Here is a 27,500-nt window from a genome sequence, read left to right as displayed (position 1 = left end):
AATAATAATAATAATAATAATAATAATAATAATAATACTAACTGAGCGATGGTGCCAAAGAGGCATTAGTTATATCAGAACACGTATTCGAACGTCTGACAGAAAGATAGGAGCTAAAATATTAGTTTAGTAGATAGGAAGTGTGTCCTCACATAGTGCAAGACAGGAACATTTAATTTATGCATTTAGAATTATTTGCGCTTAAAAAAAGTACATTTTATAAAAGTAACACACAAATAATGATTAATATACATAGCAAGAATAGGAAAATTAACAGATTGCAGTTTTTGTACAAAAAAAATTAAGAGGAGAGTCAGCAGCACAAGACTAGACAGGAGAACAATATTCAATATTCAGGATATTTCCTCAGGAAATGAGAGAGAGAGAGAGAGAGAGAGAGAGAGAGAGAGAGAGAGAGCGTTTTAATAAAGGAGTATTTGGTTAAAAAAGGGAAGGAAATTTAGAGACAAAGTGTGAAATGAAAAAGAAAAATTAGCAATTGAAATGGTAGGAAGTTAGAGTAAACTGTATTCGGAAAATATCATAGAGAGAGAGAGAGAGAGAGAGAGGAGAGAGAGAGAGAGAGAGGGGGGGGGGTTAAGGCTAGTAAAGAAGAAAGGTTAATGACAGTAAGAATAAAAGAAATGAGGTAATGAGGAGTACAATGAGAGAAACTGAAGAAAGTAAGGTAAGGAAATGAGTAAGAAAAATAAGAGATACAGAATTAAGTTATAATGAATATAATAAAGCGTAGAAAGTAAAAGTATTTAATCAGATGGTCCTAGCCAGTATTAGCTTACCCATCATAGACTTGGAGCGTTACTAAACCTTAGAAAATAGGCTAGTTACAACTCAAAGAGCCAGGGAAAGAATAATGATGGGAATAAACACTACGAGACAGAAAAAGATCAACATGGATACGAGAATAAACTAAAGTACGAGATACTCTAACAACAAGTAAGAAAAATAATGAGACATGGGCAGGACATATGATGAGAATGACATATGATAGACGTACTTTAAGAATATTAGAATGGGTTGGCAGAGATTATAAAAGAAGCAGGGTTACGAAGAGAAGACGACGGATTAACGAGCTAAACAAATTTGAGGGTGTAGACTGTCATAGAAAGACCATAAACAGACAGGAATGAAAGTGCATGTCTGAGGCCTTTGTCCTGCAGTGAATTAGTTGACTTATATATATATATATATATATATATGTGTGTGTGTGTGTGTGTGTGTGTGTGTGTTTGTGTTTGTGTATGTGTATGTGTATGTGTGTGTAAGTACTGTATATGCAGAAGATGGTGTATCATTGAATATGTGTAGTTAAGCAACTAAATAAGACTCATATGTAACTAGAATCTGCCAAAGACAATTTGGCGAAAATATGACAGAAAAAAGAAGCTGAAACATTAAACTTAGTTGCACGCACGGGATTTGGAGAAGCCAGTAAAAGGGATAAGGAAAGTCCTTGGAGTTAATCCTCCTAGGGAAAGTCATGGGATTAGTGGATGTGGGGGGGAGGTGGATTTATTAGGATGTAGAGGTCTATGGGGTCATGGAATAATAGGATAACTGAGGCTTAGGTGGAGGAAGGTGGAGTAACTTATTGGAGTAACTGGATAGTTCGATATAAAGGTAATTTCCCTTTTATAAGTAGAAGTCATCGAAATGAAACTTGAAGTACTTTCGATACCTTTGTAATTATTGTTCTGTCCATTGCTACTTCCCTTCATGAGTAACCTTTAAATCCTTTCGAGACATAATGATTTTTCAGTGCAGTAGTTTAACTACGTTTTTTTCTTACATAAAAGGTAATTTCTTTTCAATTAAGTCATTGAATAGTTAAATTCTACTTGCTTTAGGTTTTTTGTTAAAGAACAAGTACGACAAAACCTTTTAATACTATTTTCATTTTGAAGTGAGGAAATAATTCTAATCTGAAAGCACAGTAAAAGAAAAACCTTAATTTCAATCGGAAATTTTTCGTAAAAATATCATGTTTTCAGCCGTATTTCAGTAAAATACAGGCGACAGTAATTTTACCTTACATTGTTTTTATATTTTACGGGTTGGTGACCGTAATATCACTCCTTTACGTCAATATATCCGTTTTTAAAACCGTAAAAGCCTGACAATATTTATTCCATGATTTTGTTAAAGTTTTTATACTTTAGATAGGAAATATCTATTTTAATGTAGTTACTGTTCTTGAAATATTTTATTTTTCCTTGTTTCCTTTCCTCCCTGGGCTATTCTCACTGTTGGAGCCCATGGTCTTATAACTTCCTGCTTTTCCAACAAGGGTTTTAGCTTAGTAAGTAATTATAATAACAACAACAACAACAACAACAACAACAACAACAACAACAACAACAATAATAATAATAATAATAATAATAATAATAATAATAATAATAATAATAATAATAATAATGATAATATATTTTAATTTTTAGATTTGAATGCCACACTATTGTTTTTATATGATGTCCACTTACAGGTTACAACGGTAACAACTTAAGAGTCTCGTCAATTAAGGACTTTTCTTTTTAAAACAAATTTAACTTCTGAGTTAAAGATTATACTTATCATAGTAAGTTCAATAATGCGAGGGATTTCGAAGCTGAAAGACACTTATCCAACACTGTCGAACTTACCAGTGGCTTCAGAGCTCAATCAACAATTCCCATCAATCTTGATTATATGAGGTATTGCTGTAAATTAGATAGATACTAATTCTTTATACTGCATTAATTTCAAAGCGACACATTTTGCCTGATACATATATACACTGTTAGAAGAAATCGTAAATTTTTATCGGAAATTCTATATAGAAAATATACTCTTCTTAGCCGTATTTCAGTAAAATACAGGCGACTTTAATTTTACCTTACTCTATCACATTTAACGGGTTGGTGACCGTAATATCAGTAATCTTTGTCAATGTTTCCGTTTTTAAAACGGTAAGAATTCTGGAATATATGTTGCCAGTTTTTTACCGTTTTTTTTTTTTTTTTTAACTTTTTTTTAACAGAGTACATACATGGCGTACATAATAGCTCATACATGACATTATGCACTCTTTACGTGATGAATAGACGGATAAACAAAGAGTTTGCTATAAGTGACAAGGGGTCATAGTGATATCCGAAAGACAATAGTCACACATTTCTTCTTTTGAATATGACTCTACCCCATCTTGGTACAAGTCTCATTTCCATTGTATTCAGATAAATAAAAATGATAGAAAGAAATAGGTGACTTAAATAACATCCATAATAAATGAATAAAGTTGAGGGTATCCAAAGAACACTGTAGGTCAAATCGCTACCTCATTGCAAGAGGGTCGTAACTCCAAATTTGCTAATTTTGAGTTATATGGTGTACAAGATTGCCGAATTGATTTTGCATCTTTTGGTAAAAGAGTCGTAAATTTAGGTGAATTAGCGGCCGAGAGATGGCACTAAGAAGATTGTGAAACATGATCAAATTCATAGGACTTAGCAACTTTCAAATGCGTCTCCTGAAAAATCAGGAATTTGTAGTTACGACCCTCTTGCAATGAGGTAGCGAAATGTTCTACCTTTTGTTCGCATTGATATCACGGAAACATAAGTTCTTTAATCCCCTAGCATACCTTATCAAGGGACCTCATAGTAGAAAGCTGGCTAAACAGTTTACCATTGAAATATATACTTTATAATATAACGAGATAAGAGGCAACAAAAAGAGAAGAAATAAATACCAAGATACTAAAATCTCGGAAAATCCCCTCTTCCTTCTTGTTATATAATTAAATCGATAATTTCATTATCTTCCATTCCGTTTTGGGGGAGATTTCTCATTTTTAATTTGTGATTTTTAATGACTTTCTCTGAATTTCAGTCAGCAAAAGTACGATGTGCATGTTATGGACAATAATAGCACTATCAAAAACAATGATAATGATGATAATGGCAATAATAACCCAATGTTTCTTATCATTAGGTATCATACTTGAAATTATTAGACAGAAAATCTCTAACTCATTTAGAATAGATACCAGTTGTGCAAAATCAGTGTTTAAGCATGTATGCGACTCTAAGCTATGTCAAAGGGATCACATTAATCAGTAGATATATATTATAAGAAAAGTATTAAAAACATATTTTCTTGTCTGTCTTCTTTGTAAGGGGTACATATAAATTCAGGACGAACGTTGCAACGTCTATTCCAATCAAATAGTTTCATCATTATTATTATTATCATCATCGAATTATTATTATTATTTTCATTATTATTATTATTATTATTATTATTATTATTATTATTATTATTATTATTATTATTATTATTATTATTATTATTATTATTATTGTTGTTGTTTTTGTTTATTTGTATATATAGAGTATGTATACATATATATACACACACACACACACACACACACATATATATATATATATATATATATGTATATACATATATATATGTATATATATATATATATATATATATATATAAATTTAAAGAACCAAAATCTCTTTCCACTATTCACACTCACATACAATATCACTAGTTGCAAAATGGGGACAAGATGATCATCGCCAATTTCCTTCACTTCATCGAATATCATAATTTTCTAGAGGAATGTTACGAATCCTCTGACACGAGTGAGTACCGTCATAAATCGGAGGGGACAGGCACCAAGAAGATTTAAAAGCCAGGGGATATATTACATAACATTAGAAGATGACTGAGTGTAGAGGAGTGTGGAGCCATAAACTGTGGCATGTTATGGCTGAAACGTGATTTTCTTTCCATCTGATCGAGTGGTCGTGGGGTCGCCTTCCATAGAATATATATCCTTTGGAAGCAACATCTATCCTCTTTATTTTCTCTTTTGTTGCGCTTAAGTATATACTGCTCTCGATAATCTTGTCATAGGTTTAGGACCTTTATATATATATATATATATATATGTATATATATATGTATATATATATATATATATATATGTATATATATATATATATATATATATATTTATGTATATATATTTATATATATATATATATATATTTATATATATATATATTTATATATATATATATATATATATATATTTATATATATATATATATATATATATATTTATATATATATATATATATATATATTTATATATATATATATATTTATATATATATATATATATATATATTTATATATATATATATATATATATTTATATATATATATAAGTATATATATATATATATATGTATATATATATATTTGTATATATATATATATATATATATTTGTATATATATATATATATATATATTTGTATATATATATATATATATATATATATATTTACTGTATGTATGTATGTATATAAGGTGTACAGGAAATAATCTTCCTGACTAGATTAGCCAAAGTCCGACAAGGGGCCATTGATTATCTCCATTGGACACTTATGTAATATGGAATATTTTTCGTTAGACTTTTTGTCTTGACCATCTCTTATGTTACCATATTATTCCACGGCATGAATAAAATAGTTATCCAGCCTTTTCCATAGTAAATGGTCCCATACCAAAAAAAGATATAGGAAAAGAGTGTTTTTATAGTATTTAGATAAAAATGCAAAGAAAGCAGAGACAAACCAATATCAGAATTATTGTTTTAAATGCAAATCGGAAATAACAATAGGAAAACTAAATACAAGATATCTCAGTATTTCTTCATAAGAAGGCAACGCTGGAGCTCCAACTCAACAACTTCAAAGACCTAATGAAGGGCTGAGAGATTGTAAAAGCAAATCTGCAGTTTTCGGTCAAATCAAATAGGAAATTCTCCGTAAAATTGTAGTTCTCAACCGTATTTCAGTAAAATACAGACGACCTCAATTTTACCTTAATTTTTTTATCATATTTTTACGGGTTAGTGGCCGTAATATAACACTTTTACGTCAATACATCCGTTTTTAAAACGGTAGAAATCCTGGAATAAATTTTGCCAGACATTTGCCGTTTTTTTTTAATGCAAATTTTTAACAGTGTGCGCATTGTATACATACCCATGTCTGTATTAATGTCTAAAAGATTTCTTTAAAGGGAAGGCAGTTAATTCTAATAGCCAGGCCTTCTCCATCATGAGGCTAAATACTGCACAGTATTCCAGAAGTTTTGTTCCAGCTGTTACGAAGTTGTGGAATGATCTTCCTAATCGGGTGGTTGAATCGGTAGAACTTCAAAAGTTCAAAGTTCGAGCAAATGTTTTTATGTGACCAGGCTGACATGAGTCTTTTTATAGTTTATATATGACATATCTGTTTATGACGTTGTTAATAGTTTATATAGTACATATCTGTTTTGATGTTGTTGCCGTTTTTAGAATGATTTATTGTTGATTTATTCTCATCATTTATTTATTTCCTTATTTCCTTAATTCACTGGGCTATTTTTCCCTGTTGGAGCCCTTGGGCTTATAGCATCTTGCTCTTCCAACTTGGGTTGTAGCTCGGCTAGTAATAGTAATAATAATAATAAACGTGAAGACACAATTTATCAAAATAAAACTAATTAGCTTAAAACTTGAAAGCCTTTAACTAAATGATCTGGAGTAGATGGTTAAAAGACCCAGTGAGGCTATAGAGCCCAAAGGCTCATGGGCCCAGAAAAGATTGGTTTGGTTTTGAGACGGAAAGAAATCAAGGTAAGGATTCCGGCTATGCCCTTAACGTAAGGTTAACGGAGATGGAATCTATTTAATAGTTGATAGTCACGACTGCTATGGTAGTTTAGCTCATTTTGGTCCCTTAGCGTCATTAATACGCGAGGAAGGAGAACTGATATTGAAAATGAAATCAAACGCCTTTCCTTGACTTTCATCTTTTATCAAGGCTTTAGATATTGATAGTTCTATTTTCTTTCTTTTTTTCTTTGCTCTATTACCTTTTCGGCTCACTCTTAATCATTTATTGATTCTGTGATAAATCTGGAAGGAAAATTGAGAGTACAACACTACATTCAAGTAATTTCGAAGTCCATTGGTAAAAATCTTGTTGCTGAACTTCATCATACATTACACCATTACCTTCGTTTCTTAACCCTTATTTTCACGATGTGTGTTTATTCACTTCTTATATTTAATATTTGCATATGTTTTTTTAGCTTTTGGGGGTGAAAAAAATGTGTTCTACCTCTCCATACTTGGCCATCCTACTCTTTTAATATTCATGATATGTACATGTATGTGTGTATATATATATATATATATATATATATTTACATATACATTTACATATAAATTATATAGATTCCGATATATATATATATATATATATGTGTGTGTGTGTGTGTGTGTGTATATATATACATATATTAATATAAACAACACAATGAGGATATCAGTTCTAAACTGATTGATTAATAGGACATTAGATATAAAATGTCTTTGGTTCGTCTATAATATATTACATTACTCGAAACACTTCAAATTCAACTAAGGCATTAAAGTCATAAACTCTACGGGTACTTCTCTCCGTATTTCAATGACCGTGAATAATGAAAATAAAGTCTGTTGTCTTTTCTCTGTCACAATTGTCATATTCCTTTTGAAAGGAGTAAATTTACATTATCCTGTTTGCATTTTCAAAGGATAGTTTCATTTTTTTCCCTTCCGCTTTCTCTATTTCCAAAGAATTTATATATTTTTGGCTTGATTTTCAATGTCTAAAAATTTTTTCAAGAAAATAATGTTATTAATATTATTATTATTATTATTATTATTATTATTATTATTATTATTATTATTATTATTATTATTACTAGCCAAGCTACAACCCTAGCTGGAAAAGCAGGATGCTATAAGCTCAAGGGCTCCAACAGGGAAAAATAGCCCAGTGAGGAAAGGAAATAAGGAAATAAATAAATGATGAGAATAATTAACAATACATCATTCTAAAAACAGTAACAGCGTCAAAACAGATATGTCTGATATAAACTATTAACAACGTCAAAAACAGATAATGTCATATATAAACAATAAAAAAACTCATGTCAGCCTGGTCAACATAAAAACATCTGCTCCAACTTTGAACTTTTGAAGGTTCTACTGATTCAACGACCCGATTAGGAAGATCATTCCACAACTTGGTAACAGCTGGAATAAAAGCAGAGGCAGTTGTAATATAAGTTTATTATATTTAATTTATTTTTGACCTCACTTCAAAAATAAATGTTTACATTCTTCCTTAAATTTTACTCTTCGTCAGTTCTTTGATATTTCTTATATACTATGAACGGTGTATTTTAATTCCCGGATATAATTTTATTTTTTTTTCTGGCATACTTCCACAGGCCATATCAGATATCTTTTTACCGGTATGTACTATACAAATAGTCTTAATTATCTAATATATATATATATATATATGTATGTATGTAATATATATATATGTTATGGTATTATATATATACATATGTAATATATATATATAATATAGTATATAGAGTTTATGTATAGTATATATTATATATATATGTGTGTGTGTATATATAGATTATATATATATTTATATATAATATATATATATATATATATATATTTATATATATACATATATATATATATATATATATATTTATATACATATATATATATATATATATATATTATTTTAGTTATTATTATTATTATTATTATTATTATTATTGTTGTTTTTATTTGTATTATTGGTCATTATTACTATTATTATTATTATAATTATAATTTATTATTATTATTATTATAATTATTATTATTACTATTATTATTATTTTCATTATTATTATCATTATTATCATTATGATAGTCCCATCTATGTAAATAACTGTTTTATATTATTAATGATTGAAGATAATGGCAGCCTAATGGCGTTTTTCTCATAAGGCTCCTATTATCTTCAATCAAATTTGTATAATAATAAACCGTAATATTGTTATTATCACTATATCACGGAAAGGGAGGTCCATCTATACAAGAAAGAAAATTTACGCACATAGAAATTTAGAAAAAAAAAAATAAATAATTGATAATAATAGATAAGTTTGGAAAATAAAATAATCTGAGCTAAACACGTAAAACAAATTAAGTCATTAAAAAGGTAAAAGCACAAAGGAGTAATTTTCGACATAATCAGCTACTAAAATCATAAGAGGGACTCCAAACCACGAGGCATTTTAGTATAGCAGAAATGCTCTCTGTGTATTCTAAAAGCTGTATGCTTCTTATTTGTTTCACACTTAGTCATAAACTCTTGATATAAATGAAATTAGTAGAATATTTGTCACGAATGATGGAATATAGAATACCATTGGTTGATGAAATAGTGAAAATAAACCTAATGTGATAATTTGTGGCGAAATGTACAGTATAATCATGAATGGTGGAATATAGAATAACATTGGTTGATGATATAGTGAAAATAAGCTTAATGTGATCATTTCGTGGCCACATATACAGTATAATCATGAATGATGGAATATAGAATACCATTGGTTGATGAAATAGTAAAAATAAACCTAATGTGATCATTATGTGGCCAAATGTGCAGTATAATCATGAATGATGGAATATAGAATACCATTAGTTGATGAAATAGTGAAAATAAGCTTAATGTGATCATTTCGTGGCCACATATACAGTATAATCATGAATGATGGAATATAGAATACCATTGGTTGATAAAATAGTGAAATTTAAGATCAATGTGATCATTTTGTGGCTAAATTACCGTATAAATACTCTTATCAAAATCCAGTGGACAAAAGCAACAAAAGACTCCTATCAAAACTACAGTGAACAAAAGTAGCGGGATTGATGTTGATTTATTGTTCTAGTAGCCAATATAGCCAGAGCAAATGGCTCCATTGAAAATAATGTGACACAAAATAGCACGAACACTTCCATCGATTTATTTAAAGAGGTATGCCATGTTGGGTTCACTTACCTGCCACAAGAGTATAATCATTATCATTGTTTACATTCGATATGGTCTTTCGAAGTAGTCATATCATTATGCAGTGATTAGAACCATATAATGCGTCCAAATTCAAAGAAAATCCTTCAGTAAGAATGAGTAAAAGGAAATTTATTGTGTATCCCCTAATCTGATTTGTTTTCATTAGTTTAGGGAATGATAAAAAGTTTATGTGAAATAATTCAGGGGATTTGAAAGGCCAGCTTGTATTTGAATCGGTTTGGTTGATGTATGAATTATGAGCATGAAAGGCTTATTCAGGGCCCAAGCTCTTTGAAGTTCTAACTGTACAGTAGAGGTACAGTATGACGTCAAAGTTAAAATAGATTTGGACAGCAGGATGGAAGAAAGAAAGCAAGAACGGAGTTGAAGTAGAAAGATATAAAGCAAATACCGCTAGTGGCCGAAGTATACTTGTATATGAAACAAAGAGAAAACAAACCAAGGTAATAAAAATATATATGATTATGATGAATATATAAAAACATTTATACACTATAGCATACTATATATTCCCTTTCTTTCGTAAACATGATAGCTGGTGGTTATTGAAGCATATACTTACGCTTATGATAGTGTCTCCCAACCCATGGCCCGCAGAATTACTAGTTCTAGTCTGCGCTTCGGGTAGATACGTGGCCTCCAGCCTGATTGAACTTATATTTCGACCCTCTCTCATATAACCGACAATGCTACACATGAAATAATGTTTTATCATATGATGCTTCAAAATTCACTATAATCGACCGGTTGGCCAAATTATTAGCTTTCATATTTCCTATAAATGCTTCTTTAGTTTGTATTTTTATACAGGTTTTCTATTAGGTAACTGAAATTCAGTTTAACTTCCATGCATTTACTGATATATTAATATAGTTCCTCCTTTCCCAGCCTTTTTAAAACTATTTTAGAATTAACCATCAATCCATGACTTACATCGATATATGTTTCTTTTTATCATCTATCAAAAATCCTTTTGAGTTCAGTTCTAACTGGTAATAATTAGATCTAAATGTTCATTCTTCCACTTATTCCAATTACATTTTAAATCCCTGTCTTGAAACCCCAGTATTTGCTTCTAAGAGCTGCTTCGAGACTGTACCAGATTCAAAAACAGTTATGCAATAAATTTTATTATTAGATTCAAAAACAGTTATGCAATAAATTTTATTATTAGATTCAAAAACAGTTATGCAATACATTTTATTATTACATACCCAGATTACAAATTATTTCTAATCTATCCAACGCTCTGCTATCTATCACTGAACTCTTTATCAAGATGTGCTTTCACTCGCTCCTTTCATCAGATCGATGTTGCATCAAATCATTTTCTCCTGCTCATTCAAAACATTTTTGCATTCCACCTTTGGAAAGTAAATCCTTTGTCATTTTTCCCCTCCGATGTTAAAAGCATACTTTTATGAGTGTATATTTAATTTCGTATCAGAATTAGTTTTATTGATTTGAACGCCACAATTAATTATTATTATTATTATTATTATTATTATTATTATTATTATTATTATTATTATTATATTCATTTTTGTTATTATTATTATTATTATTATTATCATTATTATTATTATTATTATTATTATTATTATTATTATTATTATTATTATTATTATTATTATTATTATTATTATTATTATTATTATTATTATTATTATTATTAAAATCTATTACAGAATATACAAAGTAAATGCCGTACTATACTTTGCCTATTTCAACTGCCTTCTTAAAGGTGTTTTAGATTGTCCAACTGAATAGTAGATCCCTTTTTCTTAGGGCTTTGTAATCAAAACTAATTTATCATATATCAGATCTTGTCTTTAATCATCTGACAATTTTCATGATTACCTAATACCTCGAATTACTGGTAAAAAATCGAATTTTCAACAATATTAGAATATTTTCTGTTATCCCACTCAAATTTAACCTGACACCTTAATCCTGTTTTCTAAATGTTTTATTACCAAGTATTTAAGATTTATCGGATTTGCAATTAATCAGCAGGCCTCCTTGTTCCATGATCCCTTCTCTAGGATATTTAAAATGCACTCAAAGTTCTCCTGGCTCACACCATTGTCCTCGTATCAAAATATTTATGATTTATTCTTTCAAATTATATTTATTCGGTAATTACCTATATCGATGATGATAAAGTAAAAAAAAGAAATCTTATGTATTTCTAGATTTTTATTTATTTTTTTTTTATTTTTTTTTTTTTTTTTACTTGCTAACGCACCCAGACACTAACATACTGCCCATAATTAAGGAACCTCTTAAAATATTGCTTATAAAAGGAATAACTTAATCGGTCATTCATTTGAAGAATTTCGAGTTTAGCAAATTCCAAAATACTAACGTTCGTTGAATTTTCATTCAATTCTGCCATTCACACCTAAAATTCTGATATCTTAGTACTTCAGACGAAGTGTCATCAACAATGTGTTGCAAAATGTAATAAACTTTATATCCTTGCCATAAGGAACAAGATACAATGGGCGTGGGTAAAATTAGATGGGCTGAAACGAGGGAGGAGATTCTCCAAATATATTTGTGTTGTAGTAAATGACTTCATTTTCTGTCGATAAAACCGTCAAACGAATGCTTGGTGTTTTTACTATGCACTCTGAACCGTAGTTTCTGCTTAAAAATTAATTTCGTAGTTTTTATGCAGAGAAAAGTCATTAAATTGACTAAAACCCTTTAGTTTCCTTTATTATTATTATTATTATTATTATTATTATTATTATTATTATTATTATTATTATTATTATTATTATTATTATTATTATTACTATCATTATTGTTATTATTATTATTAAATGCTAAGCTACAACCCTAGTTGGAAAAGTAGGATGCTCTAAAGCCCAGGGGCCCCCAACAGGGAAAATAGCCCAGTGAGGAAAGGATATAAGGAAATAAGGAAAAGTAAAATATTTTAGGAATAGTAACATTAAAATAATCATCATTATACATTGTTCATGATAGTGTTATTCGTACGATTTTAGAACACTGACCTCTGAGTAGTATTGATAATTTACTTTGGAATTATAGATATTATACAACAACAGACAAGGAAGGCAAGCAATTTAACTACTGCAGTTACCACTTATCTTGCTGTCCCTCTGTGACAAGAAAAATTATAACAACAAGAAAAAACATTTATATCTTTCTCAAATACATGAACATTGATCTAAGCAGTCAAATGAACACTAGCAATAAGGAAAATTATAATAATACATTATAGAAATTGTGATGTCTATCCATGTTGCGGTATATAACTTTCTGTACTATAGGTAGTCTGGACAACCTCTCTCACCAATGACCTCAAGTTATGCAGAATGAAGGTATCTTTGTTCACCATATAATATTTCTTCTCTCACTAATAACCTCTAAGTTATGCAGAATGAAGGTATCTTTGTTCACCATATAATATTTCTTCTCTCACCAATAACCTCTAAGTTATGCAGAATGAAGGTATCTTTGTTCACCACACAATATTTCTTAGGGCATGAATTCGCCGCCAATTTTGACAGTAAAAAAAACAAACTTGCTACTAATGGGGCAGACCATAGAATCCAGTTGCGTAAAGTTTATAAGTTGGTTGGTTAGGTCTCTAAACTTAATGTCATTCACAGCTTTGAGGCATGCCATGTCTTTCTTCTTCTTCTTATTCTTCTTTGTCTACATCTTTTCCCACTTCTATGTGGGGTCGATGTTTCTGGTCAGCTTTCTCCATCTACCTCTGTCCCACACCTCATCACCGGTTAATCCCTTTGATCGAAGGTCATCCTTGATACAGTCCACCCACCTTCGGTCTCCATTTGACTTACTTAATCCTGAGACTTTAACTTATAACTTTTTAACTTGTGTGCTAAGTTTCGGAACTTTATCCCCTTCATAGATTCCACGAAGTGTTCAAAAGACCTGTTAGATAACCTTCACTTCGTTAATCCTCTTAGCTATGTTAGGGTTGAGGTGGCCGATGTGGTAACGTCCCCTGACTGGTGAACGCCAGACTGGAGTTCCGAGTCCCGCTCAAACTCGTAAGTTTCTTTGGTAGCTCCAACCTCACCATCCTCATGAGCTAAGGATGGGGGGTTTGGGGGAGCCTATAGGTCTATCTGCTGAGTCATCAGCAGCCATTTCTGGCCCTCCTTGGTCCTAGCTTGGATGGAGAGGGTGCTTGAGCGCTGATCATATGTATATATGGCCAGTCTCTAAGGCATTGTCCTGGTCGATAGGGCAATGTCACTGTCCTTTGTCACTGCAATTCATGATCGGCCTATAAGCCTATTAAGTCTAGGATTCCAAAAGGGTTATAATCTTTCCCAGTGATTTTGGACCATGAAAAAAAAGACTATAGTTAACACTTTCGCTGACACAATGATCTGTAGTTAATAAAATAGGATAAATAGGATGGTAACAGTTCATTATGATTATTGGTGCTTTAATCAGCTCCAAGCTATCTGTATATACAATAATGGTATTAATGCTTCAGAAAAACATTTCTGTCGTAGGTGAAATTATTACCTAATGAGATGAAAATGCTCCATGCTTTATAAAAGGTTTCCTACTATTAGTTGTGGCACCAGATAGCCTTCAATCCATTATTAACAAATTAATCGAGTCTCCCACTTGTCTTTTTTTTTAGGTAAGGATATTGCTGTGCATGAAGTAGTCGGTCTTCAATTACTAGAGTTCTAGTTTTGTGTTCAATATAATTCTCATCCCTAATCCGTTGGGTATCTTCACCTAACCAAGGGGCATAGAATTATCAAATGCAACTATCTGAAGACAAACATTCCCATTTCATAGTTTAAAGATTTAAAGTTCACTCATGAATGGCAAAGGCAAGGACATTGATAAGGCCCTAGCAAAACAATGCACTAGGGACTGTCCATATAAACATATGATCAGCAACCAAGCTAGAACCAGGGAGGGCCAGGTAATGGCCAGAATCCATTTCCGGCCTCATTCATCAATATAGAGTTAGAGGAATAATTTGTTAACAATGCACTAGGGACTGTCCATATAAAGATATGATCAGCAACCAAGCTAGAACTAGGGAAAGCCAGGCAATGGCCAGGATCCATTTCCGGCCTCATTTATCAATATGGAGTTAACTTAGGAATCATATGTTCGGACCATCTTTCAAATCAATCTTTGAGAAGATTAGAGATTCGAAGATGAATGGATACGCCAAAACATTTCATACTAAATTATTATATGAAACAAAAGCAAAGACTATTAAACAAAAGAACTAATTATATACCAGTGCTTTCCTTTTGGAAGTTCTTGTGATATGACAAGTCTTACTGTGCCTTATAATTGTATTGACCTGGCATATACACAAACACCCAAAAGAATAATCCTGCATCATAAACTTCCTCTGGCTCTTCATCCTAAGTGATTAGTTAAAGGAGTTGTGGGATACAGAGTGTAATCTCACCCTCCACCTACCCCCTGCCCCCCTCAAAATCCTCTCCCCCTATCCCACTTGCGAATTGAATTTAATGAAGGTATCCTTTGTCAGATGGGATGGTTCAGAAGATAGTTTTATTTGAGTGGGGCAACCGACATAATTCGGTGATAGGCAGCTTAAGTCTGTATCACCTCCACCCGCTATTTACATACGGACCCTCCAAGAGGTGTGGGGGGAATAGGGAGAGGGGGAGAGACAAGGATGCTGGTTGCGTGAGAAAGGAGGATCGATTTGGGGCGGATGAGAGAGAGAGAGAGAGAGAGAGAGAGAGAGAGAGAGAGAGCAGAAGAAAGGGTATTTGGATATTTTGACCTATTTTAGAAATAAGAGCATAGCATTCATTGGGTAAAATTAAATGTGGACATTCCCATCTCTCTCTCTCTCTCTCTCTCTCTCTCTCTCTCTCTCTCTCTTGCTTCAAATTAATGTTTGAACCCTCATATTATCATGAAATAAGTTCAATTCTATCTCTCTGTCTCCTACTCTCAGTATCTATATTCAACTTATAGTTCTTTCACATTACCTCTATAAGAAATTGCCCCCCCCCCCCTCTCTCTCTCTCTCTCTCTCTCTCTCTCTCTCTCTCTCTCACCTCTAGAATTTATTTTCCAGCTTGTAACTCTCTTACATACTCTGGAATAGTTTTACCCTTGTTTATGTCTATTCCTATGTCTGTCTTATGTTATGAATCCAGCTTAAAATCATTAAACTTTTCTCATGTTATCAGTAAAGTCTTATGTCTCTCTCTCTCTCTCTCTCTCTCTCTCTCTCTCTCTCTCTCTCTCTCACCTCTAGAATTCATTTTCCAGCTTGTAACTCTCTTACATACTCTGGAATAGTTTTATCCTTGTTTATGTCTATTCCTATGTCTCTCTTATGTTATGAATCCAGCTTAAAATCATTAAACTTTTCTCATGTTATCAGTAAAGTCTTATGTCTCTCTCTCTCTCTCTCTCTCTCTCTCTCTCTCTCTCTCTCTCACCTCTAGAATTCATTTTCCAGCTTGTAACTCTCTTACATACTCTGGAATAGTTTTACCCTTGTTTATGTCTATTCCTATGTCTGTCTTATGTTATGAATCCAGCTTAAAATCATTAAACTTTTCTCATGTTATCAGTAAAGTCTTATGTCTCTCTCTCTCTCTCTCTCTCTCTCTCTCTCTCTCACCTCTAGAATTCATTTTCCAGCTTGTAACTCTCTTACATACTCTGGAATAGTTTTATCCTTGTTTATGTCTATTCCTATGTCTCTCTTATGTTATGAATCCAGCTTAAAATCATTAAACTTTTCTCATGTTATCAGTAAAGTCTTATCTCTCTCTCTCTCTCTCTCTCTCTCTCTCTCTCTCTCTCTCTCTCACCTCTAGAATTCATTTTCCAGCTTGTAACTCTCTTACATACTCTGGAATAGTTTTACCCTTGTTTATGTCTATTCCTATGTCTCTCTTATGTTATGAATCCAGCTTAAAATCATTAAACTTTTCTCATGTTATCAGTAAAGTCTTATCTCTCTCTCTCTCTCTCTCTCTCTCTCTCTCTCTCTCTCTCTCTCTCCATTGCCGCCAATCTGTTGAGGTTCCAGAGTATCATTTTGCCAAGTACCGAGGGTCTCATCTTAATTACCGTAAATATGTTGAAGTAGTACAGTGTCACCGCAATACCGTAAGGTCATTTATCCTATGGTACTCAAGGTTTCTCATTTCAGTAAAAGCCCATCTGTTGTCACTAAAATCCCTCTATACCCGAACAAAGGTATTTCATTCCATTCATTCAGGTTCAGTTGCATATAAACAATTTCATTGTTACTTATTTATACGTCCTCTATTATTCATTTGTACAATGATGATTGTTCATTTCTTTCTTAAGCAAGTATTCTAACCTGCAAAAATTCTATATGAATATAACATAATTTTTTGTCCTTTCTTTCAGACGAATACTTTTATATTTCAATTAATGATGATAATAATACAAATTATAATTATGATGTTAATGAAAAGGATAACAGTGATAATAGTCATAGAATTTTACAGTAATAAATAGGAACAAGTAAATGTTTGATAAATGCCTAACTCTTACGGTTCTTTACCCATCATTATTATTATAACTCCTTGGGCAGGCCTTACTTTAGTTGTTATAGGTCGCAATGAGACTCAAGATGCCAAATAGATGAGGAGGTTATTGGAGCTTGCTCTAGAGAACATATGGGCATTTCTATCAAAGATATATTGTTGGTTCCAATTATCATTAAAGAAATGAAACCTTACCTTATGAAATATATATATTCGACAAGAATAGCAGGAGAGAGAGAGAGAGAGAGAGAGAGAGAGAGAGAGAGAGAGAGAGACTTGAATAAAAATCTCTCAAGGAAATCTGCGATCGATTAAAACGTAAAGATTAGAAAAAAAATATCAGAAAATAAAAACAATGCAGATAAGACAACGCATAAGAATTTATTGAACAATAAACTGGAATAACAATAGTCAGAAATAAAAAGAAAACTAGGAAAAACCTATAGGAATTAAACCCAAATTAAAAGGATACAATAAAAGATGATCTTTTAACTAGTTCATATCAAGTGATGGGTCTCTCTCTCTCTCTCTCTCTCTCTCTCTCTCTCTCTCTCTAAAGAAAAGTAGGCAAAACGTACAGGAATTAAACCCAAACTAAAAGGATACAAGAAAAGATGATCTTTTAACTAGTTCATATCAAGTGATGGGTCTCTCTCTCTCTCTCTCTCTCTCTCTCTCTCTCTCTCTCTCTCTCTAAAGAAAAGTAGACAAAACGTACAGGAATTAAACCCAAGCTAAAAGGATACAAGAAAAGATGATCTTTTAACTAGTTCATATTAAGTGATGGGTCTCTCTCTCTCTCTCTCTCTCTCTCTCTCTCTCTCTCTCTAAGTGGATAAGTGCAGCTGTGTTTTTTTTTATCTAACGAAAATAAATCCGGCGAGTTTAAGCGTATTTAAAGAGCTGCTTTCTTCCCGTCGCTCCCAAGTGGTAATAGTAGGACCATAAAGAAGTGCAAAAGAAGTGAAGGCTCGTACTTAAGTGGGGAGGCTTGCATACTTAATAATACACTCCGGTTGACAAAGGTGCGAGCGGACGTTCCTCCGATGTGGCTACTGGTCATGCCTTCATTTGCATCTCGACACCCGTTTTTCATCGGCTCGATGCCAGCTAACGCAGTACGATGCTGGTCGCCTTGCGCGGATGGGCAGGCATCGCAAGCAACGCTAAAAAGGGGAGAGAATAAGGGAAATAAGAGTATTATAAGAATTAAAATGGGTCATGAGAGGGAGAAGGAATTAACGTATTGATAAAAAAATAGTAAACCTAAAAATAGATATGTTGAAGTGCTGGAAATTCTTATATAAAAAGACATTAAATTAATGCAAACTAAACATAATGTTTGGAGAAGAAGGAGGATTGAAACAGTAAAATAGAGTATTATAAGAATAGAGATGGGTCAAAAGAGGGAGAAAGAACTAAAGAATTGATAAAAAAAAGTAAACCTAAAAAGAAATATGTTAAAGTGCTGAAAATTCTAATATGCAAAATATACTTAATGTTTGGGTAAAGAAGGAGAATTGAAACTGAGAAAAATAGATTATTGTAGGAACAAAAATAGGTCCTAAGAGATAGAGGGAGGTAAAGTATTGATAGAAAAAGGTAAATCTAAAAGTAAATATGTTAAAGTGCTGAAAATTCTAATATGAAAAAAAAAGCATGAAATTAATGCAAACTAAACATAATGTTTTGGGGAAGAAGGAGAATTGAAATTGAGTTAAATAGAGTATTATAAGAACAAAAATAGGTCATAATAGGGAAGGGGAACTAAAGTATGAATGAAAAGTAAATCGAAAATTAAAGAAGACATTAATGTGCTAAAAATACTATTATAAAATGAAAAAATAAAGTAAAAGGAATTGAACTTAATATTTCGGCAAAGAAGGAAAATGGAAACTCAGTAAAATAGAGTATCATAAGAATAAACATGGGTCACAAGAGTGAAAGGAAACTAGACTATTGACAAAAAAGGTAAACCTAAAAGTAAATATGTCAAAGTGCTGAAAATTCTAATATAAAAAAAAAAAAAAACAGTAATGCAAACTAAAGTTAATGTTTGGGTAAAGAGGGAGGATTTAAATTAAGAAAAATAGATTATTCTAGGAACAAAAATAGACCATAAGAGGGAGAAGGGAATAAAATATGAATAAAAAATGTAAATCTAAAAGCAAATAAAATATAAAAGTGATGAAAATCTGAAAATATAAGAGATTAAGTAGGAAAATTTAAACCAAATGTAGCAAAAGAAGATTAAGGAATATAACAATAAGGAAAGAGAAGTAAGAGATAGATAGCAAAGACAGTAAAAAATCTAGAAAAAAACAGATAATTTATAAGAGATTAAGTAGGAAAATTTAAACCAAATTTGGCAAAAGAAGATCAAGAAATTTAACAATAAGGAAAGAGAAGTAAGAGATAGAGAGTAAGGGCAATGAGAAAAAAAAAACAGATAATTTATAAGAGATTAAGTAGGAAAATTGAAAGCAAATTTAGCAAAAGAAAATTAAGAAATATAACAATAAGTAAAGAGAAGTAAGAGATAGAGAGTAAGGGCAATGAAAAAAAAAAAAAAAAAAAAAAAAAAAAAAAAAAAAACAGGTAATTTCTGGGTATAGCTACATATCGATTGGCAAGTTGCTGAAGTCGGAGCGCAGAGTGGGCTTAAGTACCCAATCATATCTGCAGCCGAAGAGAATAAAGTCTCCAATTAACTTCATTGGGCAAATGATGATGAATCCTCTCCCCCGATAAGCAGAATCGCTTTCATGCAGATTTGCGATCAAGCCATGATTTCCGATATGGGTTTACCTTGTATTTAAAGAGTCCGGGGTACGGGAGGTTGGGAGGGGGGGGGGGGAGAGGGAGAGGCTAGGCGTGTTCTCGCAGTAACACTATTTTATGGCGTCTTGGTCTTGCTGACAGAGGCGGTGGCCATAAAGGTGAGAAGTGTAAATGCTAGTAGCGTGCATTTTAATATTAAATGGAAATGAGCTCTGTCCGCCTTTGCTGCTTGAAATATGACAGAATGTGCAGCTTGCTTTAAGAGAGAGAGAGAGAGAGAGAGAGGAGAGAGAGAGAGAGAGAGAGAGAGAGAGCACTCTATTCATTATTTTATTATTTCTCTCCTAAATATCCACCATTTTGGTATCCTTTTTTCCTAGTTTATTATTTCTTAATTTCTATCAGAGGCTCTCTCTCTCTCTCTCTCTCTCTCTCTCTCTCTCTCTCTCTCCCCCCTGACTGGATGCTAAATATCTCTGAGTACTACATATACACGAACATTTATGCTTTACGTGATTTCTCTCTCTCTCTCTCTCTCTCTCTCCCCCCTGACTGGATGCTAAATATCTCTGAGTACTACATATACACGAACATTTATGCTTTACGTGATTTCTCTCTCTCTCTCTCTCTCTCTCTCTCTCTCTCTCTCTCTCTCTCTCTCTCTCCATAAAATGACCATGACTTTCCTCATGGGCGGTAACACGCCTGAACTACAATCAATTGTATAGTCATAGTATAACTTAAATGCCTCCATTATCACTGCAATTACAGCAGCATTCGCCGTGAAGAGGGCATGGTCTCTTTATCCTGTACCGACCGTGTGTCACACGATCGTACATAGTTCATTTTGTGCTTGTATCTTCGCTCTCCCCCTCGCACTAAAAAGAACCTGAAAAATCATGTCTGTTTTTTTCCTCTGTAACATTGTCGATTTCTCAACATGAAAATTCTTGTTGCTTTGAGATTTTGTATATAAAGGAGAGTGTTGTACAATAAACTAACTCAGTTGCTTTCACACTGCCTTTGAGTTCACAACCTTCTCTCGGCACGTTACAATCCCTTGGGCAACCCTAAGTATCTGAACCATACCAATACAAGACACATGGATAATTAAGCCAGGCAAGCTTGCTTCGATAGGTAATCGTCTCACGTTTTCCTTTTTTCTGTATCTCACCTTTTCTTAGTTCTTCTCTTGTGAAGAATGTTTGCCAACTTATTCTTGTCACAGAATATCTGGAATAATAGCAACCGTAGAATTTATAGTTCCTGAAGTTTTCCTAACCTGTTTCCCAGTCTTTTAGTTTTTCCTTCAAGTCTTGGCTACCTAAGGGCACCAAGTTGTGTCTACCGTTGACTTTACTTTAGGATGAAGGATCACGAAATATTACATGACAAACATTTAGTAATCTAGGCTTCCACAATGGTATCCAAAAGTCCGCAATAATGAATGTCGTTACAATAGTTTTTCCTTCAAGTCTTGGCTACCTAAGGGCACCAAGTTGTGTCTACCGTTGACTTTACTTTAGGATGAAGGATCACGAAATATTACATGACAAACATTTAGTAATCTAGGCTTCCACAATGGTATCCAAAAGTCCGCAATAATGAATGTCGTTACAATTAACATTACCGTAACTATTAAACAAAATACAAGTACAGGAATGTGTTCGGCAAGCATCCAATGAAAATGATTACCCTACATGAAAGTACAGGGCAAAGAAAAGATTAAGTAAAACGGAAAAGATTTAACTATTTAGAAATATCAATTATGTATTTGATGAATTAGAATGTGTTTTTGAGATTACTATAAAGCAATGTCATTAAATCCTGATAAATTTATACATGTAAAGACTGTCACAGCCTGTGGTATGAGAATATCGGTTATATGATCACTAACTAAATGTACCAAGCGAGATGACCCAACAAAAAACTGCGTTCCAATGTAAAAAACAAAAAAAATAATAGATATAGATAAAAAATATTAATTGGATATAAAAAGTAGCAAATAACACTAGGGAATCTCTAGCAAAGGATGATTATCTTTGCTCAAAATACTGATCACGGGTTTCAAGATGATATGCAGTGAACATCATTCGAAAAGTAGGATTTTTCCTCAAGCCATGGTAATGTTGGAAACTTCAAGATAATATTTTTATACTAGAACTTTAATAAATTGAAGGGAGTTCCACTGAGCTGATGTAGATATTTCGAACCATAATTATCGCTTAACCCAAATTTCCCACTATCAATATGTTTAATGATGAATCTGTTAATTGAGATAGGGTGGTATAGGAGTTATTATCAGTGAATGCTATTAGACTGATGTGTATATTGACGAGATGCTTCCCAAAAGGATTAAACAGGAGACTTCGACCACTACTGCTCAGTTAGATGATATTATTGTAGGGTTAAAATTAGTAATAAAAAAGGAAAAGATGTATTCATCTTTTGTTGATTGCCAGAGTGCTTTGTTTGCCCTCAATATAAAAATTCTCTTTATTACTGTCTTAGCTAACCATATTATTATTATTATTATTATTATTATTATTATTATTATTATTATTATTATTATTATTATTATTATTATTACAAGCTAAGCTACAACCCTAGATGGAAAAGCAGAATGCTATAAGCCCAAGGTCTCCAACAGGGATAAATAGCCTAGTGAGAAAAGGAAACACGGATATGCATAAAATACAAGAGAACTAATGAACAATCAATATAAAATATTTTAGGAATAGTAACAAAATTAGATTAAATCTTTCATATATGAGCTATAAAAATTTAAATAAACAAGAGGAAGAGAAACATGATAGAATAGTATGCCTGAGTGCACCCTCAAGCAAGATAAGTTTAACTCAAGACAGTGGAAGACTGTGGTACAGATCATGGCACAAGCCAAGACTAGAGCACGAAGGTTTGATTTTAGAATAATCCTTCTCTTAGACGAGCTGCTTACCATAGTTAAAGAGTCTCTTCTACCCTTGATAAGAGGAAAGTAGCCACTGAACAATTGCAGTACAGTAGTTAACCCATTGGGCGAAGAATAGGAAAGAATAGGCCAGACTATTCGGTGTATGTGTAGGCAAAGGAAAGAATTAGCAGTAACCAGAGAGAGAAATCCTATGTAGTACTGTCTGGTCAGTCAAACAACCCCAAAACTCTCTAGTGGTAGTATATTAACTAATGGCTGGTGCCATGGCCAACCTACTATCCAATGAGAGGCTTTGATTAATTATTTAACATTGAGAGAGGTTTTGATTAAATAGGAAGAACTTAGATGGGATTTGATTAAGTGGTAAGCATTTACAGAGGTTTTTATTGACTAAGAAGCATTTAGAGAGGTTCTGATTAAGTAAAAGTAATTTAAAGTGGTTGTTATTAAGTTTGAAGCATTTAGAGAGATTTTTAATAAATTGTAGAAATTTAGGTATAGTTCGATAAAGAGGGAAGCTATTGTGGTGGGTTTGATTAAGTAAAAGACATTTGAAGAGGTTTTAACTAAGTAAGAATAATTTAGAGAGTTTGTGACTGAGTATGAAGTATTTATAGATATTTTGATGAACTAGGAAGCATTTGGAGTGGTTTTGAGTAAATAGAAAGCATTCGCAGTGGTTTTGATTAAGTAGGAAGCATTTAGAGATGTTTTGATTGAACAAGAAGCATTAAGAGAGGTTCTTATCAAGTAGGGACCATTTAGAAAAGTTTTGCTTAAGCATTAAGCATATAGAGAGGTTTCGATTAGGTAGTAAGCATTTACAGAAGTTTTGATTGAATAAGAAGCATTTAGAGAGGCTTTGGTTAAGCATTAAGCATTTAAAGAGGTTTTGATCGAGTAAAATGTATTTGGCTGAATAGTAGGAATCTAAAAAGGTTTTTATTAAGTAGAAAGCATCTTATTATTATTATTATTATTATTATTATTATTATTATTATTATTATTATTATTATTATTATTATTATTATTATCATTATTATTATTATTATTAGCCACGCTTCAATAAGGAAATAGATAAACCATATGAGAAGAAATTAACAATTATGATAAGATACTTTAAGAATATTAACAACATCAACACATATCTTTCATATATAAGCTATAAAAGGAGGCTTATGTCAGCCTGTTCAACATAAAAACCTTTGCTGCAAGTTTGAACTTTTGAAGTTCTACCGATTCAACTACCCGATTAGGAAGATCCTTCCACAACTTGGTCACAGGTGGAATAAAACTTCTACTATACTATGTAGAGCCTCACAAATGGAAAAGGTATGAATATTAGGATTAACTGCATAGCTAGTATTACGAACAGCATGGCACTGTCCGGGAAGATCTGAGCGAAAAGGATTGTCAGAATTATAAAAAATCTTATGCAACATGCATAAAGAACTAACTGAACGACGGTAACAGATATTAATATCTAGATCATAAATAAGCAATTTAATAGAAAGTAAGTTCCTGTCCAACAAATTAATATGGGAATCAGCAGCTGAAGACCAGACAGGAGAACAATACTCAAAACAAGTTGGATTGAAAGGATTAAAATCTTCTTCAAAGTAGATTGATTACCGAAAATCCTAAAAGTCCCTCAATAAGCCAATTTTTTGTACAATTGAAGAAGAGACAGACCAAATGTGTTTCTTAAAAATAGATTTGTTGTAGAAAATCACGCATAAAATTTTAAGTCATACACAGCTAAAGAAACATTATCAATATTGAGATCTGGATGTAGAGAAACCACTGTCCTCAACCTACTTGCAATCAAACTTTGAGTTTTGTGATGATTCAACTTCATGCCACAAAATTTGCACCATGCACTAATTTTAGCTAGATCTCTATTAAGGTCTTCAAGAGATAGAATTGATGCAAAGAGAGTAGCATCCTCTGCATATGCAACGAGCTTGTTTTCTAGGCCAAACCACATGTCATGTGTATATAGTATGGAAAGTAATGGACCAGGAACACCAGATATCACATTCCTATGCTCACTTTTGTGCCCATTGCGGTCTATTACTTAAAAATTCAATAATGATGCTAAAAAAATGACCCACCCACTCCCAACTGTTTGAGTTTGAAAACAAGAGCCTCATGATTTACACGGTCAAAGGCAGCACTACAATTAACGCCAATCATACGAACTTCTTGACCATAATCAAGGGATTTCTATACAGCATTTTTGTAAGCATCAAAGTCCATCAAGAGAGCACTAATTTCACGAGATCAAAAAGCTAAACAAGAAGTTTGGCCCCGGTAAAACAGGAATGAGGAAGATCAAGTTTCTCATTACTCTGCTTACTGTCAAATACATCAGGCAAAAGGGTTGCATTTTTCTTATGACAGTGAGTCACAGAGTTATCTGGTTTAGGTAAATGAGGAACTGTTGTATCTACACCAAAGAGTGCAGATTTAAGGGTAGCCCTCCACTTATGTTCCCGGGTTGTGCCGGAAAGGGTTTCTTTTATTGTTAAATTGTGTTCCCTTTCAGTTGAAGCATACACTTCTGCTTCTCCAAAAAAGCACATCTACAATCATCATTGAATCCGGATTTGTCTTTCACTCGGTACCTTAGCGCACGAGAAGGGATACGCCTATCAATTATGTTGAAAATATCTCATTCAATGGAACAACAGGCTCAACACTATTATATAATTGTGACCAATTCGAGCTCAAAGGATCACTCAAAGTGCCATTCCAATCTGCCTGAGATTTTGTATAAATCTTACACGAGTATGACACATCTGGAACGGGCTATTTAGTCTTCACTATCAATGAAATCAAGGCAGGATTAGATATCCCAACTGGAGAACCAGCCTTACTTATTATAACGACGGCGGAATCTGTTTATAGGAGATCCAAATAGCTACCAGACATAGGACTAGCTTCACTTATGATTTACTCACAGCGTGATTCAGAGGCAAGTCCAAAAGCTCTTAAGCCATGGCGATCAGTAGGAGAAACAGAATTTAACTACTCCCTATGGTGAGCATTGAAATCAATAACAAAAACAAAAGAGGCCTCTCTATCATCTTATATCTTAGCCATAATGGTAAGAAGACAGTCGAAGATAGAATCCTCCATGTTTGGATTCCAGTAGAGTAATTGATTAAGTAGTAAGCATTTAGGAAGGTTTTGATTCAGTAGGAAACATTATAGAGGTTTTGATTGAATTGTAAGTATTTAAAATAGTTCTAATTAAGCAATAGGCATTTAGAAAGGTTTTCTCAAACAGAAAGGATTATAGAGGATTTCATTAGGTAAAAAGTATTCAGAGATGTTTTGATTAATTAGAAAGCATTTAGAGCAGTTTTGATTAAATAGTAACCATTCAGAGAGGTTTTGATTAAGTAGGAAGCATTTAGAGAGGTTTTGATGATGTAGTAAGTATTTAGATATGTTTTGGATTAAATATTAGGTATTTTAAAAAGGTTTGATTAAGTAAGAATCATTTAGAGAGATTTTGATTGGGTAAGAATCATCTGGAGAGGTTTTGATGAAGTAGTAAGTATTTAGAGAGGTTTTGATTAAGTAGAAGACATTAAGAGAGATTTTGACTAAGCACTGTAAGCATTTAGAGAGGTTTTGATTAAGTAGAAGACATTAAGAGAGATTTTGACTAAGCACTGTAAGCATTTAGAGAGGTTTTGATTAAGTAGAAGACATTAAGAGAGATTTTGACTAAGCACTGTAAGCATTTAAAGACATTAAGAGAGATTTTGACTAAGCACTGTAAGCATTTAGAGAGGTTTTGATTAAGTAGAAGACATTAAGAGAGATTTTGACTAAGCACTGTAAGCATTTAGAGAGGTTTTGATTAAGTAGAAGACATTAAAAGAGATTTTGACTAAGCACTGTAAGCATTTAGAGAGGTTTTGATTAAGTAGAAGACATTAAAAGAGATTTTGACTAAGCACTGTAAGCATTTAGAGAGGTTTTGATTAAGTAGAAGACATTAAGAGAGATTTTGACTAAGCACTGTAAGCATTTAGAGACATTAAGAGAGATTTTGACTAAGCAGTAAGCATTTAGAGAGGTTTTGATTAAATAAGAAGCATTATAGAGGTTTTGATTAAGCAAAAAGCATTTAGAGAGTTTCTAATTTGAAGGAAACATTCAAAGAGATTTTGATTAATTAGAAAGC

Source organism: Palaemon carinicauda, chromosome 7 (assembly GCF_036898095.1).
Source record: "Palaemon carinicauda isolate YSFRI2023 chromosome 7, ASM3689809v2, whole genome shotgun sequence".
Taxonomy (NCBI): Eukaryota; Metazoa; Arthropoda; class Malacostraca; order Decapoda; family Palaemonidae; genus Palaemon; species Palaemon carinicauda.
Note: the sequence above shows the minus strand (reverse complement) of the source record.